This window comes from Podarcis cretensis (assembly GCF_951804945.1).
Source record: "Podarcis cretensis genome assembly, chromosome: 12".
Lineage (NCBI taxonomy): Eukaryota > Metazoa > Chordata > Lepidosauria > Squamata > Lacertidae > Podarcis > Podarcis cretensis.
In genome coordinates this window covers 62,261,875-62,273,831 of record NC_137181.1, presented here as the reverse complement: position 1 = coordinate 62,273,831, position 11,957 = coordinate 62,261,875, and positions in this window count along the sequence as shown.

The following is an 11,957-nucleotide window of genomic DNA, read 5'->3' as shown; positions in this document are numbered from 1 at the left end:
AGCAGAGATCCAGGAGCAGGCTGCAAATGTTTCTCTTTGCCTTTTGGTTATATCCTCATTAATAGCTGCTGAAACCAGTGACACAAAAGCCATGTAAAAAGAAAAAAATTAAAATCAGAGATGAGGTCTTAAAATATCTCAATTGCCTGCATGAGTTTTGTCAAATAGGGAAGCTTTTAGCAGACTGAAATTTTAAAATGGAAGCTGCCTATTGAATTGGGTCTGCAAGTCCTTAAAGGTCTAGATTTAGGGAATTTAAAAAAAACCTTGCTCTTCAGCCGAAAGAGGTTCCTGTTATGAGGCTGTAACGGATCATTAACAGTAAAAAATAAAAAATGACCAGAATAAAGGCATACTAGCCATTTGAAATGGTGCTCTTGTGCTCTAGTCATGTGCTTATGTTTATGTTTATATAAAAGAATGTCACATAGAGGAGGGAGAAAGGTTGTTTTCTGCTGCTCCAGAGAAGCGGACACTGAGCAATGGTTCCAAACTACAAGAAAAAAGATTCCACCTAAACATTAGGAAGAACTTCCTGACAGTAAGAGCTGTTTGACAGTGGAATTTGCTGCCAAGGAGTGTGGTGGAGTCTCCTTCTTTGGAGGTCTTTAAGCAGAGGCTTGACAACCATATGTCAGGAGTGCTCTGATGGTGTTTCCTGCTTGGCAGGGGGTTGGACTCGATGGCCCTTGTGGTCTCTTCCAACTCTATGATTCTATGTGGTTTTCCACATTTTGCCTCTTTGTCCCTTACAATTTTGTTGAAAGGTTTATCCAATGTGGGAGACGGGAAGCTGCCTATAACAAGGCACAGGATGTTGTACCAGCAGAGAGGAGGACTCTGTGCTCAACCTTTGCACATCACCTTTGCAGATTGCTCTTTCAGAGCTCTGCCATCACCGGCGATCTCCGGCATTGAATGTGTTGGTCTCGTGTGGGGCACCAAGGAGAGCTTGGCTGTCTGGCTGTTGTACTGACCACCCAGAACACCAGCAGCCACCCTGTCAGACCTGCTGCAGGTGGTGGCAGGCTGGGCCTTGGAGTTCCCAAGCCTACTGGTTTTGGGAGACTTCAACGTCCATGCCGATGCCGCTCCCTCCTCACAGGCTCTGGACCTAGTGACTTCCATGGCAACACTAGGGCTCTCTCAGTTTGTTTTGGGCCCCACTCATCAAGCAGGCCACACACTGGATCTGATCTTTGGGGCTGGCATAGATGTGATCATGCTCCCCCCCATGGAAGTGCCATGGTCTGATCACTACGCTCTGAAAGCCAAGATTGACTTCCCGCTCCTCCCCTGCTCGGGTGGCGAACCTATTTGGGCTCGTCCGCGAAAACTGATGGATCCTGATAGATTCCGACAAGCCTTGCGGGACCCTGCTCCTCCTGGCGGATCATTAGATGACCTTGTTGAGGATTGGAATAACCGGCTCTTGGCAGCCATTGATGAGATTGCGCCTAAGCGCCCTCTGTGAACCCGTCGAAACCGGGCCCCTTGGTTTACTGAGGAGCTCCGGAAAATGAAGCGGGATCTCAGACGGCTAGAGCGAGTATGGCGACGGACTCATGACGGAGCCTCAAGAACATCTTATAGGACGCTTATGAAAGCCTATGAGATGGCTATGAAAGCTGCTAAGAAATCTTACTTTGCAGCTTCCATTGCATCCGCTAGCTCTCGCCCAGCACAACTTTTTAGAATAATTAGATCAATAACGTCCTTAGGAGGACAACCAAATTTAAGCACAAATTTGACCCACAACTGTGAGGCATTCGCGAGCTTTTTTGTGGAGAAAGTCCTGTTGCTCCGCCGTGACCTCCCTGCCAATTTAGATACAGTGACTGAACTGGAGGCCCCTAGACTGACTTCAGGTCCAGTGTTGGACCATTTCGATCGAATACTCCCTGCTGATGTGGATAGATTCCTCCAATTTGGTAGGCCCACCACCTGCCTCCTTGATCCGTGCCCGTCTTGGCTGATTAGGGAGTGTCCAGATGTTGCGCGGACCCCCCTGGTTGAAATTATCAATTTGTCCCTTGACACGGGGATATTCCCAGGGGAACTGAAGGAAGCAGTGGTATGTCCACTCTTAAAGAAAACTTCATTAGATCCCTTAGACCTATCCAATTACCGCCCAGTTTCAAATCTTCCATATCTGGGTAAGGTAATTGAGAGAGCGGTTGCTGAACAGCTTGGTAGGTTTCTGGAGGAAACATCGGCTTTAGATCCATTTCAGTCCGGTTTCCGTCCTGGTTTTGGGACCGAGACGGCTCTGGTTGCCCTAACAGACGATCTCCGTAGACAGCTGGATCGAGGCGGGTCAGGACTGGTGATCCTTTTAGATTTGTCAGCAGCCTTTGACATGGTCGATCATGATCTTCTGGACCACCGCCTCGCAGACGTGGGGATACAGGGCATAGCCCATAACTAGCTGTGCACTTTTATCTCTGGTCGGGGAAGAGGGTGGCACTAGGGAGGGAAATGTTGCGCCACTCCTTGGTGTGTGGAGTGCTACAGGACACAATCCTCTCCCCAATGCTTTTTAACATCTTTATGCGCCCCCTTGCCCAGATTATCCGGAGCTTTGGGCTGGGTTGTCACCAATATGCTGATGACACTCAGCGCTCTCTGCTGATGGATGGCCACACCGACTCGGCCCCAAACACACTGACCAGATGCTTGGAAGCTGTGGCTGGATGGTTTCGTGGGAGCCGATTGAAATTAAATCCTTCGAAGACAGAGGTCCTATGGCTGGGTCGGGATGACATGGGGATGAGGGACCAACTCCCTTCTCTTGCGGGGGCCCAATTAGTGCCATTGCCTTCCGTTAAGAGTTTGGGTGTAATCTTTGACGCCTCCCTTTCCATGGAGGCGCAAGTTACAGCAACAGCCAAGGCGACATTTTTCCACCTTTGTCGCATCAAGCAGTTGGTCCCTACCTTTCCCGCCCCAACCTGGCCACAGAGATCCATGCAACAGTCATCTCCAGGCTTGACTATTGTAATTCGCTCTATGCGGGGCTGCCCTTGAAGCTGTCCCAGAAACTCCAGCGGGTGCAGAATGCTGCAGCGAGGCTCCTCACGGAGTCTCTGCCATGGGAGCATATTCACCCAGTGCTTTTCAAGCTGCACTGGCTCCCAGTGGAGTACAGGATCAGATTTAAGGTGCTGGTTTTGACCTTTCAAGCCCTTCACAGCCTAGGACCCTCGTACCTACGGGACCGCCTCTCCCGGTATGCCCCACGGAGAGCCTCAAGGTCCATAAATAGCAACACCCTAGTGGTCCTGGGCCCTAAGGAAGTTAGATTGGCTTCAACCAGAGCCAGGGCCTTTTCTTTCTTTTTTTAAAAATAATATTTATTGAGGTTTTAAAGGTTACAGATAAAACAGAAAAGCACCAAATTAAACAAAAAACAAAACAATGTATCACACTAAAAAAGAATACCATACAAATAAATAAAAAAAAGATTAAGAAAAAAGGAAAAACAAAAGCAAGAAACACATCAAACCTTCACCTAATATATCTTTCATTTGCTTGTTTCCTTGAGCTCCTCCCACCTCCCTTTTTTGTATTCAAATTCAGTTAAATATTTCAGCAAATCCTTTCCCTCTTTATTTTGTCCTTATAATCTATCTTAATGTACTATAATTTTACATTCTCTTCTTTCGCCAATTAACAATCCGTTTTTGCTTTTTTTAAAAAAAATCTTATTTCTCCTTAAAATTAATATATCAATTTGAACTTAAACTCTTAAAACATTTCCACTAGGGTCATAGAAATTTCACTCCATGGTTTTTCTCTCCCTCATTAAATTTTTACAAAATTTCCAAATATAAACTTTAAATTCCCAATCTTCTTCCACCGTCTCCTCTCCCTGGTCTCGGCCTCTGCCGTCCCTTCTGTCAACACCAAACAGTCCATCAACCTGGAGATCTTAGATCCGAGGCTCTTAACTCTTCTTCACGTCCCTTCTGCCGATCTTCTTCATAATCTTTAGTGCTAAAAAGCAGATCTCGGGGGAGCTCCATCCCAACAATGCCTTTATTCCTTCTTAACAGGACAGCCAGATTTCCATAGTTAAGGCTAGGATCCATAAAGCATTCCAAATCTTGTTTCAAAATTCCTCCAAATCCAAAGGCCCCAAAAGCTCCAATCTCCTCCTGACCCAAATCCATATCCCAAAAGTCAATTGATCCCTGCATTGGGGAATCTCTCCAACTTTCCTTTTCCAGACCAGGCCAGGCTCCAATCTTCAAGATCTGGCTTTTTCTAGTTTCAATCATAAAGGGCCTCAATTTGTAATCCTCAATTTGCATCTGTAAGGTTAAGGCTCCCCCTTGTATTACTTTAGGTTCGACCACAGCAACTTTCTCCTTCTCCTTTTCAACGATTTGTTCAGTCATGATAGATTCCTGTGCCGGATCCTTACCCACTTTTGATCCCAAGATGTCAATTTTAGTAGCCATAGCATCTATCTGTTTATGAAGCTTTTCCAACAAAGTTTGTCTTATAAAATGCAGACACTAAATCTTCCCTAACCGACATTCTTGGGATGTTCAAGGTCAAACTCTGGTTTCTCACAGTCCTTATCTTACAGCTGGATGCCTCCGCTCTACTCTTGTAACAGTTTCAAAAACTCAGTCCTTTCCAACACTGTTCCAATGGTGAAAAATAGTATCAATTTTCAGTTACTTTTTCTTCTTTTAAAACGCAGAAGCGGACAATGGAAACAGTATCTTTCTCTTGTAGCTAGCTGTCAAATATGTACTGTTCACCGTCAATGGACTTTTTCCTTTTTTTTTTTCTTTTTGCAGCCCGTTCCCAATTCAGAGACGTGGTAATTTAGTTTTCCACTCTCTCCTGCAGGCACGCTTGGTCAAAATTTTCCCCCTCTTCCCCTGCTTCCAAGGGGGGTTTAATAGTTTCAATCAATGGAAGTTTGATCTTTTACATGAAGCTTTCCAAAACCTTAGCTTACGAATACTTTGCTTCAGTCTATTTACAAAAAGGGGAGGCAGACTTCCTGTTTTGAGCCTTCCCTGATTGATGCCAAATTAAGGTATTTAGAAATCCAATTTTCCGTTCTACTCACGGGTTGTTGTTTAAAATCCAATTGTCCACAGGAAAAAGTCAGCGCTCTCCGACAGCAGCAATGCGGCTTCACTCCGTGAAAGAAGCGGTCAATTCAAAGCACCGTGCCACTCACCCCACGTCGCTCCGGATTCCCGATACCGGGTCTCCCCACGAGTAGGGGGGCGCAAAAGGTGCCAGCCGAATCCCAAGTTCACAGGCTCTTCTGCCTGTGATTTCCAAGGGTCTCCGCCTTCGCCGTGGCGGTTCAGACCCAGCTTTCCACGGAGCAAGTTCCTCCCGATCGGAGGAGCTCCGCCATTGCCGGAGGCGCTAACCCGGAGCCAATTTGATTCCCTCCCTCTCTTTCTTTTTTTCTTTTCCTTCTCCTCCTACGATGAGGCTACATTTTAATATTTTAATGTTTCAATATTTTAATGTATTTTTAATTTTGTTTTTAAGTTGTAATCATTTAACTTGTTTTTATTATTGCTTGTAAGCTGCTATGAGCCCAGCCTTGGCTGGGGAAGGCGGGGTATAAATAAAAATTATTATTATTATTATTATCAGAGAAAAGGTGGACTCTCCAAACAGGCAGATCAGTCACTAACAGGCTTTATGCTTTTTATTGCAAGGCTGAAATAATGTGCAGACATGGCGTAATAAAGTAAGCTTGCACTATTTGTAAGGCACCATGTGAAGCACCGGCCACTACAAGAAATAGGATAAACCTTGCTTGCTTGGGATTCTTAATATTTGGTGGACCAGGATGCAAAACTGCTGGGCCATGTTCAGATTTCTGGATTTAATACTGGATTACTCTTGACAATTGGGTTTTGCTGTAAAAAAACACCATTGCAAAGTACGAAAAAAAGGTCCACGAGGCCTCTGTTCTGGGGGTTTTCACCTTTCCAAGGCCATTTGCCTTTTTATCTGCTACTTTACCACCTGTCTCTCAAGCCACTTGTTTGCCTCCTTCTGGCAACTCCTGCAGCCTAGCTGGTGCCCTGAAGTGTAGGTGGGTTCCCACATGGCAAGACAGTGATAACAGCAAGAACCTTCATGGAACTACATAACTGGGAAATGGGCAAAGCAACTGCTTATATACATCTCTGAAAGCCTGGGCCACTCCCACCTCCACCGTGATTGGCTGTCTTAACTTCCAACCTGCGAATCACAACTCAAGAGTTCAAGGGCCAGTGGCAGAGGCCCAAATCCTGAAAAGTTCTGGGATTGACCATCCTGTATGGAATCAGAACACAGCAGCTCCGAATCCTTAGTCCAGACTCAAGCTCAGGAAAACGGATCACCCAATACATAACATGCCCAATGTATTGATCTGCTTCCCTTTGGACCAGGTCAGAGGATCAAGCGAGATCTTGTCCTCTGGGCAGCCCAGGACCTTCAGGCACACAGCCCGGAGTCACCCCCGAAGGCGCACTCCATTGTCTCCCGAGACAGGCGGATGCGAAGAGCCTCGGGGAAGAGGGAGACTCCGAATGGCTCTCCTTCCGTCCACACGAGGCGTGAAGGCGACTCCAGCTCCGCACAGCGAGGACAGCATTGCCATCTCCCCTGCTCGCTTCCTCCTCGGCAGCCGTGTTGTGTTGGTGGTCCTCCCTGCTCCGAGCCGGCTTGCCTGGGGGGCTCCGGGACCAGCCCTGCTTTCAAGCGGGGGCGCCTCCCCCAGGAGGGAGACGGGCCTCCGAGCTGCCCCCCTTCCTCCGGCATCAATATTCAACACCCCCGCCCCCCCCCCGCCCCTTCTCGCGGACGCGCCCGTCTCCGCGTGGATGGAAGGCAGCCTGAGCCCGGAAGTGCCCGGCGCAGGGCGGGCCGGGACCCCTCTCCCTGTTTCGTAGCTCTGCGGCTCCCCCGGCCCCGCCCACCATCGGGCGGAAGTCGGCTTCGCCAGGAGGCCGCGTTGCCCGTCCCGCCCCTGCTGCCGGGGCAGCGCTCCAGATCTGCCCTGCACTCTAGCGGAGCCCGGCCTTGCATCCAGGAGAAGGAAAACCTCCGCTGCCTTGTGGCTCGATTCATTGGCGAGAAAGGAAAAATCCACTGCCTTGCCCGATATCTTCAGGAGAAGGAAAGGTTCAGGAGTCAGCCAGGGTGGAGTGGAGTCCCGAAGGCTATTGGGTGGCGCCTCCTACGCTTCCTCCTGGCAACTCCCGCAGCCCAGCTGGTGCTTTCCAGGCCCAGAGGGACCTCCATGCCCCCTGCCCAGGTCACTCGGCGGCGCTGCTTATGCAGCAAAACAGCAGGGAAGGCAGCAGCTCTGAGTTACCATCTCTGCAGCCTCAGCAGGAGCTGTGATTCTCTTGCTGACTTCTTCACCCCCGGAGGTGACCTCCAGTCTCGCAAAACCTCTTCACTTTGAACTCCCCCCCCCCCGCCCTCCACGTTCATCAATAGACTAACTTTATATTGTTTCATTGGTAACATAAAAGGAAAAATGACTATCTTTCATACTTATTCTAAGCCAACCACAAAGGGTTTAGCTATGTAATGTTGAATGTTACCTGTTAAATATGTTCTATCCTGTTTCCCCTTTGTTTTTGTTTTTATTAAAACCAGTTTATGATTCAAAAACTTACACATTGAACCGTATGTTGTAGATATTATGGTAAATTTATTGTGCTATTTTTGTGACAAACAAATGACATAAGACATGGTCTATTTATTTTTATCATTTATTCCTATGATCCTTGTTTATAAAACTGGTTATTTAAAAAACCAAAAAAGGGATGGGGGAAAAGACCAGTCAAAGTTAGTAGTGGGATGGAACTTAGGTTAGTGAAACTAACTGTAATAATGTCTGGTATTCCACTACTTTCGGACCAGCCAGAAAAAGAGTTTGCTCAGCTTTTATTTATAGCTCTCAAGAGGAGGTTTTCTAACGTTAGGATGATTAATTTTTAACAAGTGAGCCCAAAGAATAACTAGAAAGTGGGATTCATGCTGTGTGTCGCAAACTAAATTGATTGACTGTTTTAGTTTGCATTTGTTCACAAAATCAGGAAATTAAAAAAGATTTGTAATGCACAAGCTTGCATGATGGGAAATGTAAGCAAATTACTGAACAGCAGTTTCTGGCCTTTTGCATCTGTTGAAATATTTCTGCAGATGATGCCACAGAGTGCTGCTTGCAAAATTAAAGAAACATAAAGTTATGGCACAAGGCATATACTTTTGAGTGGACTATCTTTTATTTTCTAATTTTAGTGCATGTGTGTGTGTATACACACACACACATAAGGAAGGTGGGTTCTCCACTGCTGCTGGTCATAATGTCAAAATGCAGCAGATGGCAGTACTGTACAAGGAAAACTCAAGCTGTGTAGCATGTTACATGGCTTGATATTCACAGGGGTTAAAGAGTGATGATGCCCCAAGCACCTGTGGTGTTACCCCATGTGTTGATCTTGCAACAGTGTGTAGTATTCTACAAGTATAAATACCAATTTTAACGTACCACGTGACTTTCACCTATTTGAAATGTCCCTTTAGATCTGTTCTACACCTTAAAGGTAAAGGTAAAGGTACCCCTGCCCGTACGGGCCAGTCTTGACAGACTCTGGGGTTGTGCGCCCATCTCACTTAAGAGGCCAGGGGCCAGCGCTGTCCGGAGACACTTCCGGGTCACGTGGCCAGCGTGACATCGCTGCTCTGGCCAGAGCCAGAGCCAGAGCCAGAGCCGCACACGGAAACGCCGTTTACCTTCCCGCTGGTAAGCGGTCCCTATTTATCTACTTGCACCCGGAGGTGCTTTCGAACTGCTAGGTTGGCAGGCGCTGGGACCGAGCAGCGGGAGCGCACCCCGCCGCAGGGATTCGAACCGCCGACCTTTCGATCGGCAAGTCCTAGGCGCTGAGGCTTTAACCCACAGCACCACCTGCGTCTACACCTTAGTCTATACCTTAGTCGCTTTCAAAGGGCCTGTCAAGATGTACCAATGATTATCAGCTTCACCTCATTAGGGCTTCTGTGGTTCTGGACATTTCCTGGTGGAGGATTTTGACTGGTGATGGCGGTATGGAGATATGAAAACTACCTTTCTGTGAAGATGCACAGAGGGGCACAAAAGTCCTCGTATTCGAAGGCGGACCACGGTGGCATTCTAAAGGCCAGTGTGTGACATAGGAAGAAATTGGATTTTGTTTCTTTAAAGCAGCGTTCTGGAGTTTGGTACTTGGGCAAGCATATGAGCATAGAAGAGGACTCCTAAACTATGATTCTAAACCACTGACAGCATTTTGAAATAAGCCCATGTAAAGGCGCATTTGCAGATTTATAAACCTCTTTGCAACAAAAAGTCACTGAAGCAGTGTTCAATAAAATAGAATACGGGAGGTTACAATTCAGTAAACGAGAGGCAATGAAATCAGTCCTACAATTCAGTGTCACTTGGGTAGGTTCTCTTTCTATTCGTTTAATATATTTCCTTGGTAGTGAGGGGGGTGCATGGTTGGTTGTCTTTAGTTGGCGGAAGTGAGATTTGTTTGTATGGGGAGGTGATTGTTGGCTCAAGTGAGCCATCTTGCTTCGCATGCTGTCGGTGGGTTTTTGTCATTGACTTGTTGGGCTGTGTATGCCAGGGTGATGGCATCTTCTATTTTTCCCCGTGTCAATTTTAGTCTGTTGGTTAGCTTTTCTAGTACCAAGGCAGGGGATTTAAGCTTTTCCTTAATAACCTCTTTCTCTCTACAATTCTCCTTTCACAGGTTTCTGGAGATTTTTTTGCAAAAGAAACCACTCCCTGCCACCATTTGTGCACTACAATGCTGCACTCAAGGCTGTTTGGCAGAGAAGTGGTTGCTGGTGTTTGTTGCATATGTTGGCATGCATGGACGTAGGCGGGGGGGGGGCAGCTGCTGCCCCTAAATAAATAAAATTCAATAAAAATACACAGCAAACTGAGGTTCTGCCCCGCTAACAAAAGTACTCCCCGAACTAAAAATCTGGCTAAGCCCATGTTGGCATGTGATAGTGTAGTTTTAGCTTACAATGCAAGTATGCAAGTATGAGCCTTCCTCAAGTGATCACTGAACTCTTCCATTTGTGTAAAGTTGGAATGACCGCATGGATTCATGATCAGATGTCCTTGAATATCTTGTGAAGACTACCGTATTTTTTGCTCTATAGGACGCACCGGACCATAGGAGAGGGAGAACAGGGGAAAAATTGTTTCTTTCTTCTTCTCCTCCTCTAAAACAAGGAGCATTCAAGGTGCGTTCAAGAGCAGGTCGGGGAACAGCGCAAAGGCTGCGTGCAGCCTTGCCGCTGCCCCCCGAGCTTGTGGGGCTGGCTGTGGGGGGAAGCGCTACTTTCCCCCACTGCCAGCCTCAAAGATCCCTGAAGCCTTTGGAGCGCAGTGGGACCTCCCTGCACTCCAAAGGCTTGAGGCTTCGGGGACAGCCTTTGTAGCCTCCACAGGCTTTGCGCAGCCATCCCCAAGCTAGAACAGTGAGACGGAGGGCTGCGCAGCGCCCCATCTCGCTGTTCTGGCTTCAGGGACAGCCTTTCAAGCCTCCACAGCCATCCCCAAGCTAGAACAGTGAGACGGAGGGCTGCGCAGCGCCACATCTGGCTGTTCTGGCTTCAGGGACAGCCTTTCAAGCCTCCGCAGCCATCCCCAAGCTAGAACAGTGAGACGGAGGGCTGCGCAGCGCCCCATCTTGCTGTTCTGGCTTCAGGGACAGCCTTTCAAGCCTCCGCAGCCATCCCCAAGCTAGAACAGTGAGACGGAGGGCTGCGCAGCGCCCCATCTTGCTGTTCTGGCTTCAGGGACAGCCTTTCAAGCCACCGCAGCCATCCCCAAGCTAGAACAGTGAGACGGAGGGCTGCGCAGCGCCCCATCTCGCTGTTCTGGCTTCAGGGACAGCCTTTCAAGCCACCGCAGCCATCCCCAAGCTAGAACAGTGAGACGGAGGGCTGCGCAGCGCCCCATCTCGCTGTTCTGGCTTCAGGGACAGCCTTTCAAGCCACCGCAGCCATCCCCAAGCTAGAACAGTGAGACGGAGGGCTGCGCAGCGCCCCATCTCGCTGTTCTGGCTTCAGGGACAGCCTTTCAAGCCTCCGCAGCCATCCCCAAGCTAGAACAGTGAGACGGAGGGCTGCGCAGCGCCCCATCTTGCTGTTCTGGCTTCAGGGACAGCCTTTCAAGCCACCGCAGCCATCCCCAAGCTAGAACAGTGAGACGGAGGGCTGCGCAGCGCCCCATCTCGCTGTTCTGGCTTCAGGGACAGCCTTTCAAGCCACCGCAGCCATCCCCAAGCTAGAACAGTGAGACGGAGGGCTGCGCAGCGCCCCATCTCGCTGTTCTGGCTTCAGGGACAGCCTTTCAAGCCTCCGCAGGGCAGCGGGGTGCCTTCACCCCGCTGCTCTGCAGAGGCTTTGCGCAGCTAACCCCGAAGCCTTTGGAGTGCAGCGCGAGGTCCTGCTGCGCTCCAAAGGCTTCAGGCAGCTAACCCTGAAGCCTGGAGAGCGAGAGGGGTCAGTGCGCACTGACCCCTCTCGCTCTCCAGGCTTCAGCAAAAGCAACGCGTAGCCTCCGGAGCATGGAGGAAGCGCTCCCTCTGCGCTTTGGAGGCTTCACGTTGCTTTCGCTGAAGCCAAGGAGCCTGCATTCGCTCCATAGGACGCACAAACATTTCCATTTCCTTTTTTGGAGGGGGAAAAGTGCGCCCTATAGAGCGAAAAATACGGTAAATGCAGCCACCACTTTGCTGAAGCTCAGCAGGTCTGGGTCTTGACAGTGCCTGGATAAGAGACCACCTGGGAACCACATGGAAGAAAGGAGGGATATAAATGTAAGAAGATAAGTCTGACGTGTCTGACTTGTGGACCCAGGCTGGTTCACATTCCGTATATCTGATACTTTTCTTGAA